The sequence below is a fragment of the Cryptomeria japonica genome, chromosome 9 (assembly GCF_030272615.1).
Source record: "Cryptomeria japonica chromosome 9, Sugi_1.0, whole genome shotgun sequence".
Taxonomy (NCBI): domain Eukaryota; kingdom Viridiplantae; phylum Streptophyta; class Pinopsida; order Cupressales; family Cupressaceae; genus Cryptomeria; species Cryptomeria japonica.
Window position 1 is genome coordinate 200466130 of NC_081413.1, and position 21349 is coordinate 200487478.

Genomic DNA, 21349 nt, shown 5'->3' on the forward strand with positions numbered 1-21349 from the left:
AGCACTACACTTCCTTGTTTAGATCCTTTTCATTATCCTATTTGCCTTTACACAAACTATAGATACATCATCCAGTTTGGCAACCACACACTCAACTAAAACTTTGCCAACTCTGAAATAAAATAACTCATTGACCTTATAAACAAATCACTATGTTGGTAACACAACAAAAACCTAATTCTCTCATAGAGATTACAAACAAGTCGGTTCAAGTATGACCATTGGATTACATAAAAATGTTTGCACATTATTCAAGATAGCCTCGACCACTCCTTGATCACCACTTCATCAAACTCTTTAACTCATCACACAGTTTGTATTACATGCAATATACTTGCTCTTTCCCAAGATAAAAACTGTTATCTCAATGCACCAAAATTATTTTGAAACTCTTCTCATACAACATGCATATGTGTCATAATCATTACCTCTCATCATCAGATCATAAACCAATATAACCAATTCACCAAACTTAATTGGTTAGGGTTTATCAAATCAACAGGTAGGGTTTACCAGTTCAACTTTCCATTACTTAGCAATACCGGTTCACTCCACAAACTCACCTACCAGTTACAGTTCCCTTCACTAGCTCTTCCTACTTGTTAAAAAACAATATTATAATATAATAATTACCGGTTAATTGAAATCAATGACAACAAAAAATTTCATTAATGCAATCTTCATGCATATGCCAATAAATCATTCTTCCTTGATTGCCTTGAGGAACTCTTTTCCTTCTATAATCATGATCTTGGCCTCCTTCTCCTTTTGATCCTCACCATTATCGGGTTGGGGTATCAACTCAATCACATTTTCATCTTTGGTGATGGAGTAGGTGTTCTTGCATCCATCATGATGTGCCTTGAGATAATATTGTCATGGCCTCCCAAAAAGAAGATGATAGGCATCCATCTCAACAATATCAAATATAATTTTGTCTTTGTATGCTCCTATCTAAAATTCAACCCATGATTGCTCCTCTACCAAGGTTTTCTTTCCTTTAGTAAGCCAATAAAATTTTTATGGAAATGGATGAGGAATTCTTCTCAATTTTAGTTTCTCTACCATTTCTAAGGATACTAATTTTTTAGTTGAACTGGAATCTATTATAACCTTACATACCTTGCCTCCTGCTTTGCATGTGGTCTAGAAGAGTGTCTTCCTTTGTGGCGGTTCATTATTTCTTGGTATCTTCAACAATGTTCTCCTTATCATCAAGGCTTCTCCTCTCTCTGGAAGTCCATAGGAATCAGGTGAATTGACACTCTAACAATTAGTGTCTTGAACCAAATGTGTTATCCTCTCTCCTTGGGAGCTTGATTTGGTCTTCTTAGGGTACTTGATTGTGGTATGACCTACTTGATTTTAGTTATACCATATGAAAGGCTCTCAGCTTCATCCACCAAATCTACCTCTATGATTAGTTATTCTTCCTCTAAAATCCCCTCTCGTGTTACCATCTCCAAGATGACTTTCTTGATTAGCTTCTCCTTGTGGCCTAGGCCTCTATCCTCTACCATTCATATGGCCTCTGCCTCTAAATTTTATGCCCCCTCTACCTCTGTTATTCTGATCATTCTTTCTCTTTAGCTTCTCCTCTTCCCTTAGTGCTAGTTGAAAACACTTGTTTACTGTCTCAAGTGCTAGCATATTGATCTCATCTTGGATACTATATTTCAATCCACTAAGATATCTTTCTACTTTCTCTGGTTCCTCCTCATGGTGTTTGTTCCTTAGACTCAACCTATGGAACTCCTTGGTATATGCACTCACATCAAGGTCTTTTTATCTCAAACTTTGTAAATTCTTGTAGACTTGGGCTTCATAGTCCATTGGGATGAATTGTGCCTTCACTTTTGCCAACATTCTATCCCATGAGGTTATAATACCTCTACCTTCCCCCACCATCTCACCTTGGAGGTAATTCCACCAAGTGAGTGTTACTCCTTTCATCTTTGACTTAGCAAAGATAGCCTTCTTATTCTCAAGGGTCTTCTTTCATTCAAAATGGTTGTTTAATGCCTCATTCCAATCCATCACTTCTTTTGCATCCATTTTCCCACTAAACATAGGGATGCCATCTTTACTTGTTGAGGATTCTCTGCCAATGGACTGTAGGACCTCAAAAAATTATCTCTGAGATGTAGGTATCTCAGCTTCCTACCTTGGGGTTTGTTCTTCTCCCCTGTATTCTTCTTCTCCATCAGAGTCACATTTACCGTCCTTTCCTTTGCCCTTGGCCTTCTCTAACTCACTCTATTTTCAAACATCTCCTCAAACAACTTCTTGATGAAATCTTGAGACATACTCTTAGGAGGAATGTTTCTATTCTCTCCCTCACTTTCTTCCATGGACATACACCAAAAATCACTTTCCCCAAGTGATCCAACTCACTTTGATACCAATATGATGCAAAGCTAGGCAACAAACTAGGTGATAATGTTCTCTCACCCAAAACCACTATGTCCAAACCAAGTTTTTTTTTGTTCAAGGTGTCAAACAACACACCTACCAATTTCTCAATTCACATAATAAATTATGTGAGAAGATCCATAAAGCATTTGTATCTTCCGATACTAGTGGGAAGGTAACACTCAACCATTGGAAGAATGGTAGACAATCTTTTAGTACCGGTGGGATGGAAACCTATTGGATTTTGTCTATTCGTGGTCAAACCAACTCAAAACATCCATCAGATCTGATGGTCAAATATGCTAGGGGGTACTTGTCTCACAACTATCCTATTTGTCTAGTAGCCCTACCGGTTGAGTTTTTACCACACAACTTAATAAAATTCCAAAGGACATGACAAACTAAGGCTAGATTTAGATATCTATTATCAAGTTACAAAATTCCCCAAAGTCTTAGACTCTACCCCCAATTTTAAAGGTATGTACCCTTACTGTCCTTACAAACCTAATGAAGCAAATTAGGCCTAATTTACAAAGCAAGTACACCTTTTATTAGTCCCTTGACTAACCCAACACTTCTACAAGGTGGCATAAGATGTCAAACCACCAAATCCAATATTTTGGGACTTGATCCCATCTCCTTTGCCTACTGCAAGTGATTTTCACTTCTATAGTTCAGACGGTCACATAGAGATGCCTACCTAGGGTCAATTCAATATCCTCAAGATTTGAGCCTCCCTGCAAACCAAGACCAAAATATTATGGTACAGTAGCACCTCTAACATTTTCCCATAGGTTGTATGGTCCTATGGTGAAAATGTCAGATTAAGGGCATTTTTTTACAATGAAACCCTGGGTGCTGGTAGGGTTTGTGACCAATCCGGCTAGGTTTTGATGGATCTTTACAATTTCATCATCTCAAGACCTAAAAGTCAATTCAAATGAAAGGTAAGATACTTCCCTAACTCATACAATTGTGTTCAGACATCCACCACTCCATAAAAATCATAAATGAACATAAAACACACAGATTTTTAGGAAACTCCAATTATGTTGTATTTCTCCAAAACTCCAAAACATCACCAACTTCAAAAATTTCAACAAAAAACTTGGAATTGATCCAAGTGGGCCTAATATAGCCTCCCTAATGGTTTTCAACCACTTTTCAAACTTTGGAACTATTGGAGGATTAGTTACACCTTTTTACAACATTTTGCAATGACAACAAAAGTTGTCAACTTGCAACTTTCAACTTTGGCGACTCCAAGGTGTATTCGGCATATTCCAAGGATTGGTCTAATTTTTCTAAGATTAATATTAATTTCCTAACTCATTCCTATACTCCTACTAACCCACATGGTCATTTGTCCATGGTGGCTTATAAAATATAACCATGAAAATGCCTTACATCAATTGGGTCTTATTGACTCACAAACCTATCAACCTAATACATATGATATCAATGTGACAAGGTCATTAAATTTTGACCTCATGGGTGATATTAGACTCTTTAGGCTTCATTTGTGTATTTGGGTGCTCCTTCACCATATATGCTCATATTGGGTCCTATGTGATCATATGATGTCGTCAAGGGTCATATGGGTTCTGAAGGGGCCACAAATATGTTAGAACACTGGGTGGCCCCTTAGGATCCCATATGACCCCTAACCAATCCATATGACCCCTTATGACATTATATAGTCCTATTGGGTCTTATGGTGTTGGTACTTGGGTCATTATGGGTCATAAGGTATTATTCTATTAAGGTATTCTTATGGTTAATTATAGTCATAAGGGGTCATTACAGTCTGAAGAAGTCTTAAGGGGTCTTATTGTGTTGTATGGGGTCTTATATGCTATACATGTGAGGATGCTAAAATGGGTCAAAATATGTCTTTGGATGTATTAAGGGGTCCTTCATTTCTTAATAGTGTCTTAAGATGTTCTAGTATGTATTAAGGTGTCTTAGTACATGTTCAGGTGTTCTAGTAAAGTTGTATATATGTGTATGTCACATTTAGAAATAATTAACCATTAAAATATTTAAAACTAATCTATTATTAAACATTAAAAAATTTTAAAGCTAAAATATTATTTAGAATTAAAAAACTTAAAAACTATATAAAATTATTATGAAAAAAGCTAAAAAATTAATATATTACTATTATTGCATTTTCAAAATATTTAAAAAACAAAAAAAATTAAAAAATGACTTACCTCTGAAACTCTTCTGGACGAAACAATTTCCCCTTTCTCTTCATCACCCACTGAACAATAAATCAGTCAATGCAAATAAGGGGAAAGGGTTGTTTCATAGTTTATACAGTGGAAGGGTATTGATCGAAACCCCTTTGCCTCGTCGGCGCTACATGACTGCCACATCTCTCTGGCTGGAAGGGTTCCAGCCAGATCGCTCGGCTTAGCTCTAGTTGCGACACTAATTTGTACTTTTACCTCAGTTTCATGTTCGAGGTGATTGAGCTTACTAATATGAAGCTTGTTATCATTTTGTTTGGGTCTTCATATGAATTTGTGGACAAATTGAGCCAAATTAAGGTTACAAGTTTCATGTTGTGTGCTATGCAACTTTTGTGAAGCTGACATGTTTGAGATTTTATTAGGTTTTGTGGATATATAATTTTGATCTAGATGATCATTTTAGACATAATGAAAAAATGTGAATGTGGATGTGTGGTGTGTGGATGATAATTAGAATGTAGAATTGGCACTCTGGTAGATGAGTGTGTAGCAGAACAGGGCAGAAAGGCAAATCAACATTTGACAGTCAGATTGTTCTTAATCAAAACTGATCTTTGGCATTTGTAGATGCTATATTCCAGTTCAGACATTGCAATTAATCCTATATCTTATTTGTAGGATAGTGAGTCCTCTGAGTTTCTTACCCTCTTATGTAATTGAGCAATGAGCTCTAGGCAGTATGCCTAAATGCAAGTGAATTCCCCTTATGTAATATTATCATACCGCTGGCCATAGTATAATAATATTGTGGGTTCAAATCCCATCATAGTTTTTCCCTTTCTAGGTTTCCACATAAAATTTTTGGTATTATGGAACTGATCTTTGGCATTTGTAGATGCTATATTCTAGTTCAAACACTGTAATTACTCCTGTGTCTCATTTTTAGGATAGTGAGTCCTCCGGGTTTGTTTTTGACTTATGTAATTGAACAGTGAGCTCTAGGCGGTGTACTTGAATGCAAGTGAATTCCCCTTATGTAATATTATCATACTTTTGGTCATAGTATGATAATAGTGTGGGTTCAAATTCCACCATGGTTTTTCCCTTTCTGGGTTTCCATGTAAAATTTTTGGTGTTATGGCTTTGTGGTTGATTGCTTTAAGTTTCTACACTTTACTTTCTTTCTTTAAGAATCAGTTTAATAAGTTTGTAAATTGTAGAACATTGATTCACACCCCCCCCCTCTTAGTGTTCATTGATTCCAACAAGTCGGCTATGGCACCAGAGGATGTGGCACATCATTTTTGACAATTTCATGAAGATAGTTTAACAAGAGCTATGAGAGACTTATCTAGATTGATCAAACTAAATAATAGTGTTTGCAAAAAACGTTAAGTGGGAAACTAGACAAAGGGAACATTTAAAGAAAAGAAACAATCTTCTACAAGACTATTACATTTGGTACACACAAACTTATGTGGTTTGACCAGAATAAGGAGTTTACAAGGTGAGAGGTATTTCAAGATCTTAATTGATGATCATTATAAAATGAATTGGGTTGCATTTTAAATAGAAAAGTTAGAGACATTAGAAAATTTTAAGATATTCAAAGCTAGTGTTGAAAATTAAAATGATATAAGAATCAAATTCTTATTATCTGACAGAGGAGGAGAGTTCATTTCTAATGATTTTGACACTTTTGTGAAAATATGGGATCAGGAGACATTTGTCTACCCCTAGGATAACTAAACATAATGGAGTAGTGGAAAGAATTAACAAGACTATACAAGAGGCAACTAGAACTATGATCAAACAAGAAAACCTACTAGAAGTTTACTAGGGAGAAGCAATACATATTGGAGTATACACTCTCAATTGAGTTCTATTTCAGAAGAAATATGAGAAGGCGTAATATGAATTATGACATTGAAGGATTCCATAAATAAAGTATTTCAAAGTATTTGGAAGTAAATGCTACATCCAAAGAGATCAAAGAAATATTGGAAAGTTTGACAGTAGAGTAGATGATAGTATATTTCATGAATATTTTACAAAGAGAAAGGCTTATCAATGTTACAACAAGAGATTGAATAAAATTGTTAAAAGTGCAAATGTGAAGGTTGACAAAAACATTTCCAAAGACTCTAGTATACAAGTAGGATATGGATTTTATGATTTTTCAAGAAAAGAAGAAAAAGAGAAGAGTAAAGAAAAAGATAAGTAGAAAGAAACCCAGGTTGCTTCAGAAACTATAGCTAAAAATCTAAGGTATGTGTAGAATAATCACTTTGAGAACCAAAATATTAGAGATAAGAATAGAGGTGTCATTACAAGAAGTAAATCTATTGAAGAACAAGTTTTACTATGTTTATTTTCCAAAAATAAACCTAAGATAGTAGAAGAAGCATGTAAAGATTAGAATTGGATGAAAGCTATGAAGTTAGACCAGATTGAGAAGAATCAGACTTGGGAATGTTGGGGAAAATGGTGTCTCAACCTTGCAATTACATGAGGTTACTATTTATAATATTTTTTCACTTGGGCATGAGATGGTGCGAAATTATCCCCAAAGCTTTTGGTTGTCTAGATAAGTATTCTGGTAAAGTTACGTCACAAGATCACAACTAGTTTTGAAGATATTAAAATTTCCATTTTGGAGGCATGAAATGAAAGGTTCAAATTTAATTTTGAGGAATTTAGAGGCCCTAAAATACCCTAAAAAGTTGGCATAAATTACATAGTGTTTATGATGCAATAGAGCACTTCGCGAGCTTTTTGGTTCTTCAAACAGTTCGTCAATAGGACACACAGTTCTCAAGTTATAGCCTCTAGAAGTTTGTACTCCTGAAATAGGAAATATAAAATGTATCAGATAGATAAATTAGTCATAAAAGAGGGGGACACATGTTGATGTGTGTTTTAACACATCATAAGGCATATAGAATAGAGATAAGGTTAGCTACAGCTTATAGGGTAGTTTTAGCCCATGGGTTTGTAATACTATTTGATAGTTTCTTATATTGTATCTCCTATATATGAGGTGCATGAGATAGAGGTTGTGTGTAAGAGTCTTATGGATATTGATTTACCTTTGAATCTTTGATTAGTGGTGTTGGTCCAGTTTGTCATTGCGTCAAAAGACCAATCTATCAATGTCCAAAACAAACTATAGAGATGAATCACACGGGAGGTAGTTAGTCTCTACCCACAAAGCCCGAGGGAAGCACTGACCATTTTTCCAACAATCTCCCCCTCAGCATTACCTGAGGGGATTTAAACCTGTGACCCAATACTTTGATACCATTTGTGTTGGCAGTTGACACTGAATTGGTTGGATTATTGATATGTTGTCATTGATGGCAACCTAGCAACATGTTTCAACTTCATATTTTGGTTTAGTAGTGTACCAACAGACACTTCACTAGCACCAACACCGACACCAACATCGGCAGGTTGGAAGGAATTCTTTGGTTACTAGCAATACAGGCTGACATGGTCTATATTTAGGTTATCGACATTGGAGGCCGAAGTCATCTAGGAAATCCGACGTCAGCAACTAATTTTAATATTCATATATTAATGTTATTGAGCTGACATGTATATTCATATTATAATTATCATTGTAAGATGACATAAGGCATGATGGTTTGTAAAGGGTATATAGGTTAGTTGATTAGATCATTTTGTAAGATATAGGAGATTTTATGGAATATAATGCGAGATATATGTGAGAGGTCATGTATGTGAGGATATTTATATAAGAGGTTATTCCAGTAAAGAGTTTAGGGTTTCAGACTAGAATAGATAGAGCTTAACCAAAACTATATTTAGGCATAGAAGATTCTATCATTGCAGTTTAATCATTTCTTCGGATTGTAGTCTAGATTTGTATGTAGTCAGAGAGGCTCCTTTTGTGATTAAGCAATGTGATCTAGGATATAAGCCTTCATATGGCCAGTGTATTGATATGTCTTTATATGGCCAGTGTATTGATATTGTGGGTCACAAATCCCACCCTATTTTTTCCTCTTTGAGGTTTTCCATGTATAATTCTCTATGTTATGGTTGATATTTGTGTGATTGGCTTATTGGTTTCTTTAGTTATTTCAATCTTATATGTAACGGTATACCAGTAGGTGAATGCATGATTTAATAAGTTTAAATTTGATTATTCTGGTAGAACACTGATTCACCCCCCCCCCCCCCCCCCCTCTCAGTGTTCTTGGATTTCAACAATTGGTATCAGAGCCTTGTGTCTTGGAAGAAGTTTAATATCTTGAGGAAGATCTTGAATCTGGAATCCATGGATATGCGTTTGGAGAAGGAACTTTAGGTAGCACTTGAAGATTATGATGTTGAAAGAATGAAGAACTTGAAGTTACAAGATGAATTGAATTCTGCTTAGGAATTCATTCTTGTCCTATAGGAGAGATTGTCATATGTTCAAGCTAGGAGGAAGGAACTTTTGCAGAATAAGGATAATGAAGAGAAAGATGCCCTTAATGAGAGATGTCAGAAGTTGAGTGAGGAGACCATGGTTATGAGGAATGAAATGTAAACTATAACTATGAGGATGTCTAAAGAGATTGAGGACGAGAAGAAAAAGGAAGAAAATCTTGTTGTCTCTCTGAAAGAAAAATTTGAAGAATGCACTTGGTTGGTTCATGAAAATGATATGTTGAGAACTGATTTAATGCAATCCTAGAGTAATGAACAAGAGCTTGAGAGAAAAATGATAATTCTGAAAGATGATCTAACTATTGCAAGTGAGTATAAAGAAAAATTCAAGATTAGTTCAGCATGGCTAGATGAGTTATTGAAGAGACAAAGGTAGAATGGAGATTCTAGTGGACTTGGATTTGAACAAGGTCAGAGTTCCGGTACTGCTAATGAAGATCAAAACCATCAAGAACTAGTAAGGAAGCTTAATGCTTATAAATTTAATGATAGATACTTTGTTTGTAATAAATTTGGTCACATGGCTAGGCAATGTAGAAATAGAGAAAATCGGAACTATAATTTTACTCTTGGTCAATGTTCTAAATGCAATGAGTATAGTCATAAGATAGAAGATTGCAGAATGAATGTTAAATGTTATGCATGTTGAAAATTTGGTCATATGGCTAATCAATGTAGGTCAAGCAATTACACCGGTTTTAGCAAATCAATTCAAAAGAACAATGTTACATGCTATGCATGCAATGAGATTGGACATATTTCTAAGTTTTGTAGAAGCAGAAATCCACCAATTGGTAATAAAGGATTAAATGAGAAAGGGAAAGAGAAGGTAAATGAAATTCGGCAAGATCATATCCAAAGATGGGTTAGGAAGTCAGAAGAACAATCAACAGATGGAAATGCATTGGTTACTCAACCGACAAAGGAGGTTTCTCCTACACTAGCAGGAAGCTCATCCAATAACTTAGGCAGATGCCTTAGGGGTAGGCAAAATTCATGACAATAATCCTTATGCCTCAGGAAGAGGTCCAAGAAGATGTTCCAAATATTGGAGATGCTTATCCAACATGGAGATGTTTGATCGAGATCTGGTATCTTCCATCGGAAGTCATTTATGTCAATGAAGGATTAGGGTTTCTTGGAGGTTAAAAGGTTGAATTCACTTTATTTCTGATCACTTTGCATTCAAAGTGATTCAGAGTGATTTAGAGGAAGTCTAAAGCAAGTTAGTGTGATCAATATCATCTTGAGCGATTTCACCAACAATCAAAAGAGTTCTTTAGGATTTTCACTAACACCTATTCACAGGTATTTATCTTTCATCATGGAGGTAGGAATATCATCTGCACCTATGTTTATTGCAAAGACTACTATTGTTGAGGTCAAGGATAGTCCTAGGCTAATTTTCAAGCGATATCCGCATATTGCTACTTTGGATGATTCGGTTGGAACGTTTTCCCATGTCTCAGAAGAAGTCATGTATGTTGAAGATGTCAGAGCTTAAATTTACTATCATGTTGAGGATTTGGGAATGAGTGATATTAAGAGCATGTACATGAGTGAGATAGTGGGAGATTCTAGAAAGATTAAACACGAATATCAACATATTGAGGATCTAGGGTTTACTGACATTTTGGATATTCTAGAATTTGAGGATGAGATTGTTAGATATGTTCTAAGTAGAGTGCATGGATAATTTATCTAGTTAGATGGACCCTATAAGATTTCAAAGGAGGCCATCAAGGCAATCACTGGTTTGCTACAAATTCGGTAGCATCTAGAAAAGAAGGCTTCTAATGATCAAGTCAATAAGATCACGGGTGCAACATCGAACAAGTGATCAATGAGGATTAGTACTATCACTGACAAAGATATTAGATTCAGAACCATGGTCATTGATTACAAGGTAACACAATCAAACCGACTGAATTCTATTTCTAGCTCATAAGATGATGAGGGAAAATGAGAAGTTAGATCTATGTGGTTGGATGTTGGATGAATTATTGATTAACCTAGGAAAGATCAAGGGAGAGAAGAAAGGAACATTATGGTATGGAAGCCTAATTGTCTATTTAATGTTGGTTTTTATCAATGAGACTCCCAATTTGAGAAGAGACATTGGGTGTTTGATATCTCGGTAGGGAGGCAACTAAAAAAATCCATTTCTACTTTGGGTAGTCAAAGAGATGACAAAGTTTGTGGTTACTTTAAGCATTTTAGAAGGCTATGAAATTTAGGGAAAGGGTTCCATGTGAGGCCCTACCCCGATTTAGTTGACATTTTCAGTTATTTGCATATTGAGACTATTATGGTTGCTTTATTTCATGCATTATGGACTTAGAACTTATATGATTCCATGATTTGGATCACACTGACAATTGTTGATGTTTTATTTCATGCATGATGATTATGAAACTTTAGATATGTTACTAGAATAGAATTACATTATGATGGTGAATGTCGTTATTGGAAATTTGCAGGATTTCATTTTGATGATAGAAAAATGATGCATATTTATGAATGGTTCAATCTTGGGAAAATTATGTTAATTGCTTATGTGAAATTGAAATTGAAACAATTGAGATATTAAATTACTGTTGCCAAATGTGTGTGTGTTTGATGTGTAATGGAATCCATGTATTTGATTATGTATAAATGTGATTATTTGGAATTACTAATGTGTTAATTGAGATGTGCAGGAAAAAAATTATCCATGTGACCATGGAATTTATATGGAGAACCAAGCCTAGACCAATGTGCGTTTGTTAAGCCGGGAGTTGTCTATTTGGAGAGACAACACCCCCTTGTAATGCATTTTATTTGTGATGTGTATAATGCTTGAGTGTAAAATTTAATTTATATGTATATGTGTAATCCTTCAAGAGACAAATTCCATGTGTGATTTTTATATTGTATTTTTGTTGTGTCACTTGACACATGTGCTGATTAAGTGTCATTGATTTTGACTTGTCTCTTGGAGGGAGTTTTGTTTCTACCAAAGCCATTCAAAAACATGAGTGTGGTCCCAAATTTGCCTTGGGTAGGGAGTCTTGGGAGTGGTCAACTCAAGTTTGACCCGTAGGTAAACTTCAGTTGGGTTTCCACAGGGTTAAATGGACTCCTAGGATAAGTTTTTAGGCTTTTCCAAAGGTCCAAAGGGTATACCTATGGGTTAGGGGTATTTTGCAACATGTGGCTTCTCCCATGTGACTATTTAGTCACTTCAAAAAGTGGTGTTTTCAAGATGAACGAAAATTCAACTTAGAAAGTTCTTCCTAGGATAGAGAACCTTCCCTTTAGAAGTTAAACTCTCTTCCCCATCTTCTTCCACCTTTTCCCTTTCCAATTTGAGTAATGTGCAAGAGTTTGGGAAGGGCAACCAATGGGAACTCACACCTCACCCAGGGGGTTGGGAAGTGTGTGAGAGGCCTTCTTAGGCAAGAATTTGGAAACTTAGTGAGTAATCACCCACTCTCCTTTCTTGGAGATTATGCTTGTTTTGAAAAAGTTAGTAGGAGTTTAGCATTTTTGGGAATTTTGGAGAAAGTTAGTGTGGAATTGGGCAGCTCGTCCCCAACTAAAGTTAGCAAACCTTTTGGCAGAATAAGGTTGGTTACTCCCTTCTTCCTCTTGTTATGTTGTAAATGTTAGTTTATGTTGTTTTGTAAAAGAAAAGAGTTGCTTGAAAGATTGTGTTTTATGAAGTTTTTGTGTTGAAGTTAAAATGTGTAGTTTTCTTTTCTATGTGTTTGTTTGTGTTTCTTGTTGTTTTTTTTGGGAGTGTCCAAGATCTCCTACCCTTGGGAGGGTAGGAAGATCTTGGGGTGGAAGGAGTATGACAGCCATGGGTGAGAGGCTCTCCTCATGGAGAGTGTTCTCAAGGGTGTCCTTGGTGACCCTTGATGCATAGCCTTGTGTATGCATTTGGGGGTCATAAGGGGAGTAAATATGGCCATGGGCCTTTTGGGGGGGCATAAGGATTGTGGGAGCATTCTTGGTTGCATTTGTATTGCCATGAGGTGGCTTGTGTTGTATTGTTTTGGCATGCATTCTCCCCATTGGTACTTGGTCCACTTCCACCCATGGAAGAGTCACCATGAAAGTGGTGAATGTGTAGCTTGGGAAGGGATATTTGAATGTAAATGTGTTTCTATGTTTGTTGTGGGGTTTGCATGTTTGTAACTCGTCTAGTGCTTGGTTCTCCAAGCTCGGGGGTGGCTTCTAGTAAGCCTAGGCTGGGAGGTGAGCTTCCCATGGTCAAAAATGTGTTTTAATGTAGGTTGCATGGGAAAGGGAAAAGAAGGAATGAAGAACTAAGTTGCTGTTTTATGTTGCAGAAATTAGTTAATATGACAATATATTCTCTTTTGGAGTTGTAAATGAAAAGAAAAGAAAAGAGCTAGATTGTGATTATTCACAAGGAAAGAGGGTTTTGTATTCCATGTTAGCTTGTAAAAGAAAAAGATAGGCAATGATGTATTTATTTTCCAAATAGTAAAGCAATGTATTGGAAAGGAAAAATGTAAATGTTTATTTGCCCAAAATCTTGGTGTTCATCTTTAATTGTAATAAGTTTCAAAAAAAAATATGTATAATGTCCACACTCTAGTTAGTGTTACAAAGTAATGAAGAAATAGAAATATTTCCTTATAGATATTAAGATAAAGTTAATGTTTACTTGCTGGACTGTATTATGACAGAAAGTTTGTTTATGTGTATTATTAAGTTTTTGAAAAGAAATGAAAATTGTAGTGATTTCTGAAAATACATCATATATGTTGTTGTTTAAATGAATATTAGGCAACATTAGTTGCAGCTGTAATAAAGCTGAATTCTACTTGCCTCTCCCTTTTGTAAATGTGGGAAAAATGAAGCTAGTTATATTTTTTTTGTTTTTAAAGAAACAGTAAAAAAAAAATATACATATTTTCTTTTCTCTCCTTCAAAATCAGTTATAACAAAATAATACAGTAATGTTTTATTATAGATTTAATATTACATGAAAGGGAGAAAACCGATAATATGACTAAATAAATATACATATATATATATATATACATATATATATATATATATATATATATATATACATATATATATATATATATATATATATTTATATTTATCTTTTATTTTATCCCTTTACCAGAAATCTGCTAGTTAAGATAAAGGGAATAATTACAGCCTTAATAGATTTGTAAATAAATCATTTCAAAAACATACATATATATATATATATATTCATATATATATATATATATAGGGTTAAAATAAAACCCTATGTATTTTGCTTTACAAACTCATATATATATATATATATATATATATATATATATATATATATATATATATATATATATATATATATATATATATATATATATACACATACATAAATATAAATGTTATAAAATAAAAACATCATACAACATTTCCCACACGCAATAAGTTTTATTAGAACAGCAAGCAACAGCCGCGGAACCATGGTAGCGCGTGGGCCGCAACCATGGGTGGCGGCGCCTCCCAGGCTGCAGAACCCGCAGTCCCTGGGCGGCGACGTCCAGGTCCTGCGGGGGCCGCAGGCTGGGCGGCGCTGCCACAACCGGCAGCAACCCCATCCCCCGTCCCTTCCCGCACCTGCGCTAAAACAAAACGGGTAAACGGTGAGGTTCCGGTTCTTTCCCCCGCTCGGTCTCTGCCCTTCCCCTTCCTCCCGCGCGGAGTTAATAAACCGCTCGGCCCTACTCCACCGAATGTCAAGAACAAACTCAAAAAAAAAGAGAGCAAAAGGGAGAGGGCCCGGCTGCGGGATCCGGCCCTGCGCGCCCCTCCTGTGGCGGCTGTCCCTGCTCATAACACACACTCTTCACACAGGCTCAAAAAAAAAGGAAGTCTTCACACACACACAACACTAAATAAAAATAAGGGGGTTTGGTAATAACATGTTCGCCCTAACCCTAGCGTTGGGTTAGGGCAACACACTCTCAATTTAAAATGAGCATGTGTGTGTGAGGAGGGAAAAATTATTTAGGAAGGGAAATTTAATATATGTAAAAATTAAAAGCCCTCACTCCTCTTTTAGTATACATTCATGGATAAAAATCTAATAGTGATAGACTTTATATATATATATATATATATATTTAAGTGACCCTAGTACTTTATTGTGAATAAATATATGTGTAGGAATATATATATTTATATATATATATATATATATATATAAATAAATTTATATGGGTATGGGTGGATCATTTGTAGTAGTTATGAGTAGATAAATTTGTTAGATGTAATATTAAGTTTTGTATGTTTATTTTAAATATCGGGCAGGTGTAGGAGAAATCTTATAAGAAGGAGTTTAATGCTTAAATAGAATAGTTTTTAAAAAAAAAATAGAGGGGTGTGAACACAGAATTATTCGAAGGGCCAAGAGGGCCAATTAGGTCAAATGTTATAAAGTATTTTTATTTCATGGGGTTCTCATTTTAATTAGGTGTTTAAATAACGAGGTTACTTAAATTAGGAATCCGAGTGGATTAAGATAAAAAGAAAATAAAAATAATAAGATAGATTTTAAACGTTTATAATCGAGATTAAATCGCCATTTTTGAATTGTAATTATTTATTAAGGAAGCTTAGTGAATTTCCGTTTTGGAGAAATTTTAGTTCATTGATAACTTAGTTACCCTCTCTTCCTAAATTGAATTTAATTACCTGATTGACTCAAACATAGTTATGACCTAACCCAAAATGCATTATTCATTAAAGATAATCACACTTAGTGATTATTTTAACTAAGTAAGTCACTAATAAGTAAGTATTTTAACAAAAAAAAAAATTTCCGTTCGTGCCCAAAAGTGGGCATGACATTTTGGTATCAGAGCAAGGTTGCCAACACTAGGGAACCTTACTCCATTACGTTTCGCTATAATTATTTAATTAATTAAATTGTATTTAATTTTATTTTTAAATTAGCTAAAATATTTTCTCCTAAAATAGATATTTATTTCATTTTATTTTATTTTCTTAAAGAGGATGCCTCCAACTACGCGACAAACTCGCAGACGTGGTAGAGGCCCTAGGCGTGCACGCATGGCACGCGAAGAGGTCATTAGGGAGGAATCGGTTCAGGAAGTGGACCCAGCAGCTCCTCCCGAGCAATCAGTTGACCCAAACCGAGACATCTTGGTAGCTCTTCAGAACCTGATCGGACTAGTACAGGATAGGCTTCCAGCAGTAGATCACAATGTTGAGAACCAGAACTCAGGAAGTCATAGAACAGTGGAACGGGAACGGAGTAGGAGCCCACCTCCTAATCCCGTAGAGAGTCATGTTGTGCATGAGGCCGAACCCATTCACCTACCAGCAGCACCTCCAGCCATAGCACCAGTGTATATTGAGAGGGCACGTAGAGATCCAGGGGATCTAATCAGAGAGGTTATGCGTCTTCAGCCACCATCATTTGGGGGATCTACCGATGGGGTAGAGGCAGAGGCATGGCTTTTAAGCCTAGATAGGTGCTTTGCATTGCGCTCTTATGAGAGCAATCTAAAAGCACGAGTAGCAGTTCACCTATTGCGAGGGACAGCCTCCACATGGTGGAGACAGGAAGAATATAAGTGTGGCTTAGAGATAGAGACCCTCACTTGGGAGATTTTCATAGAGAGATTCAGGGAGAGGTATTTGTCAGAGCATTTCAAACAGCGTAGGGTGGATGAGTTTCATGACCTCTAGTAGAAGGGTATGTCAGTGACACAGTACGAGAACAAGTTCTTTGAACTCTTACCTTATGTAGACTACCTGAAAGATGAAAAACTTCTCGTCAACCAATTTATCAGAGGATTGAATTCCGGCATAGCAGGACCAGTGAGAATGGCCGCTCCAGGGAGCCTTCAGGTTGCCGTGGAGAAGGCTTTGATAGCCGAGGAGATTCAGGCCAGACCACATGACTCGAAGGATCAGTTTCAGAACCGTAACCCTTCACCACAGACTTATGGGTTTCAGAAACCCCATTGGAAAGGTAACAACAGGCACTCATCGGGGTTCTCCAAACCCCCTCCTTCGCAGTAGTCACAGCAAAACCAGAGGCAAAAGTCTCCGCAGAATCAGCAGGGCACAAAGCCCAAGCAGTGGCAGTCACAGGGTCAGAGGCGAGATCAGAAATCTTAGGCTCCTTACACACCCCCGGCAAGGACTCAGCAGTCCTCTAGAGGTGGGTACAGTGGTTCTAGTAGGACAGGGGGACAGTCTTTCTCCAGACCACAGGGAGTACAGTTTCAGGCACGAGGGCCTTGCTTCACATGTGGAGCCATGGGACACATAGCGAGAGAGTGTCCTCAGGGTCAGATGATAGGGAATCAGAGGATGGCAGCATTAGAGCCGACAGTTGGGGACATGGGCAAGTCCCACAGAGTCTTCGAAGCGGTTGACAACCGCCAGGCAGAGCATCAGGCCACGGTTATTGAGGTAGCAGGTATGATCAGAGGTAGCAGTGTATCTATATTATTTGATTCAGGAGCTACTGATTCTTTTATATCTCCATTGGTTGTGGAGCGTTGCGGGCTAGTGGTAATTAGGCAAGAGGTCAGTTGGGAAGTGGAATTAGCTTCAGGGGCTAGAGTGTCAGTGGAATCAGAGGTTAAGGGATGTCAGATTCAGATTGGCAACATCACCACCTTAGTAGACCTTAGAGTTACACCACTTGGATCATATGGCGTCGTACTTGGCATGGATTGGCTTTATGCCCACAGAGCCAAGATGGATTGTCGCCTGAAGAGGATCGAGTGTGAGGATGATCATGGCTCTCCTATAGTGATCATTGGAATTCAGAGACCCGTGTCTCTTCGTATGATCTCCGCCATGCAGCTTAAGCGGAGCATGCGAAAGGGATGTCATTTATTTGCCATCACCATTAGTGATAGAGAAGAAGAAGAGGAAAAGGAACCATCTATTGACGACCATCCTATCCTTAGAGAATTTGCAAATGTTTTTCCTTCAGAGTTACCTAGTATGCCGCCCCGTAGAGAGATTGATTTTCATATAGACCTTGTTCTCGGAGCCGAACCAATTTCAAGAGCACCATATAGAATGACTACAAATGAGCTTAATGAGCTCAAGATTCAGCTTGAGGAACTCCTAGAGAAGGGCCACATTCGCCCTAGTGTATCCCCTTGGGGTGCACCAGTCATCTTCGTGAAGAAGAAAGATGGATCTCTCCGACTATGCATGGACTACCGTTAGTTGAACAAAGTAACCATCAAGAACCGATATCCATTGCCCAGGATCGATGATTTGTTTGACCAACTTCAAGGTGCCAAAGTATTTTCCAAGATTGATCTAAAATCAGGGTAACATCAGTTGAGAATAGTGGAAAGTGATATCCACAAGACCGCATTTCGCACTAGATATGGCCACTATGAGTTCACCGTGGTTCCATTCGGTCTTACGAATGCCCCAGCAGTTTTCATGAGTCTCATGAATGGAGTATTCCGTACATTCCTCGACCGCTTTATGATTGTATTTCTCGACGACATTTTGATATATTCACAGAATGAGGAGGAACATGAGGAGCACTTGAGACAGGTTTTGCAGTGTTTGAGGAAAAATCAGTTGTATGGCAATTTGTCGAAGTGTGCTTTCTTTAGAACTGAGATCAAGTACCTTGGTCATGTTATATCCGGTGATAGGATCTCAGTAGACCCATCAAAGATCAGAGCCATTATGGATTGGCCAGCACCTACCAGTGTGACATAGGTCAGGAGCTTCATGGGCTTAGCAGGTTATTACCAACGTTTTGTTGAGGGATTCTCTAGAGTTGCTCATCCTATCACTTCTCTTCAGTGCAAAGGGAAGAAGTTTGAATGGACGGAGAAGTGCGAGAAGGCCTTTCAGGAACTTAAAAAGGCACTTACTACCACACCTATCCTTGTAGTACCGGATCCTTCAGCTGATTTCATGGTTTGCACAGATGCTTCCCTAGATGGTTTAGGAGCAGTACTTATGCAGAATGGCAGAGCTATAGCTTTTGAGTCTAGGAAACTCAAGACTCACGAGCTTAATTACCCTACTCATGACCTTGAGCTCACAGCCGTAGTACATGCACTTATGAGATGGAGACATTTCCTTTTGGGTCATCATTTTGAGTTGCACTCAGACCATCAGAGCCTTCAGTACATATTTACTCAGCCGAATCTTAATGCACGACAGAGGAGATGGATGGAATTCTTGTGTGAGTATGATTTTGACGTTCACTACATCAAAGGGAAAGAAAATGTAGTTGCAGATGCTTTGAGTAGGAGACGTCACGAGGTATATACCATGTCTATGAGCATGGATTTGAGAGATTGGATCATGCAGCGATTGCCAGAGGACAGATGGTATTTAGAGGTTTGCGAGGCTATTCGATCTCAGGAAACTTTGGAAGGGAAGTATGTGGATTATTCCTTAGAGTCTGATGGTTTATTACGCCACAGAGGGCGCATCTATGTACCTTCTACCGGGGGATTGCGAGAGTTCATTATCACAGAGGCTCATAGAGCTCCTTATGCAGCGCATCCCGGGGTCAAGAAGTTGCATGCAGACTTGAGAGAACTATATCATTGGCCAGGAATGCGATAGCTTATCGCCGAGTTGGTAGCCCGATGCCTTGAGTGTCAGAGAGTCAAGGCAGAGCACAGTCATCCAGGTGGGTTGCTCCAATCTCATGCTATACCAGAGTGGAAGTGGGATAATATATCCATGGACTTTATCATTGGTCTCCCTATGTCATCTCGCCGCCATGATGCCATCTTGGTGACAGTGGACAAGTTGACCAAAGTGGCTCACTTTTCACCAGTTCGTACCACTTTCACAACACCAGCAGTAGCACAGGTGTTTTTGCGAGACATTGTCAGACTTCATGGTGTTCCACGTAAGATCATTTCCGACAGGGATTCCCTCTTCACTTCCTCTTTTTGGAAGGCGTTACAGGCAGCTATGGGTACCAAGCTCAATTTCAGTACAGCCTATCATCCGGAAATGGATGGCCAGATAGAGAGAGTTAATCAGGTGTTAGAGGATATGCTTCGCATGTATGTCATGGATCACCAGACCAGATGGGAGGAGTATCTTCCCTTAGTGGAGTTTGCCTATAACAATGGGCATCACATGTCTTTGGGGATGCCACCCTATCAGGCATTATATGGCAGACCTTGTAGGACACCATTGAGTTGGGACCACATAGAGGACAGAGTTGCTATTGGTCCAGAGATAGTTCGGGATGTGGAGCAGCAGGTGGATTTGATTAGGCAGCGTCTTAGAGAGGCACAGGATAGACAGAAGAAATATGCAGATGCAAAGAGGGTTGATCGTAGCTACTCAGTTGGAGATAGAGTCTTCTTGAGAGTGCGACTGCATAAGAGTCCAATCCGTTATGGAAAGGGTTCTAAGCTCGCACCTCGATTTGTAGGACCATTTGAGATCCTTGAGAGGATAGGGCCAGTTGCCTACCGTCTAGCATTGCCACCTAGCTTGTCACGCATCCACGATGTGTTTCATGTTTCAGTTTTGAGGAAGTATATCTATGATGAGTCTCATATTCTAGATTGGGATGCCTTGCAGGTGGAGTTGGACGGGCAGCTAGCTTTGGAGCCCATTCGCATTTTGGCACACCGAACGCTGAGCCTTCGAGGGCGAGAGCTGGACCAGGTTAGAGTCCAGTGGGATTGCTATGATGAGGTCACAGCCTCATGGGAGGATGCAGCACTTATGAGATCACAGTACCCCAATCTTTTTGATGAACTCCAGGAGGAAGTTCATGCCTAGAGGGGGAGGGTGTGAGGCCCTACCCCGATTTAGTTGACATTTTCAGTTATTTGCATATTGAGACTATTATGGTTGCTTTATTTCATGCATTATGGACTTAGAACTTATATGATTCCATGATTTGGATCACACTGACAATTGTTGATGTTTTATTTCATGCATGATGATTATGAAACTTTAGATATGTTACTAGAATAGAATTACATTATGATGGTGAATGTCGTTATTGGAAATTTGCAGGATTTCATTTTGATGATAGAAAAATGATGCATATTTATGAATGGTTCAATCTTGGGAAAATTATGTTAATTGCTTATGTGAAATTGAAATTGAAACAAATGAGATATTAAATTACTGTTGCCAAATGTGTGTGTGTTTGATGTGTAATGGAATCCATGTATTTGATTATGTATAAATGTGATTATTTGGAATTACTAATGTGTTAATTGAGATGCGCAGGAAAAAAATTATCCATGTGA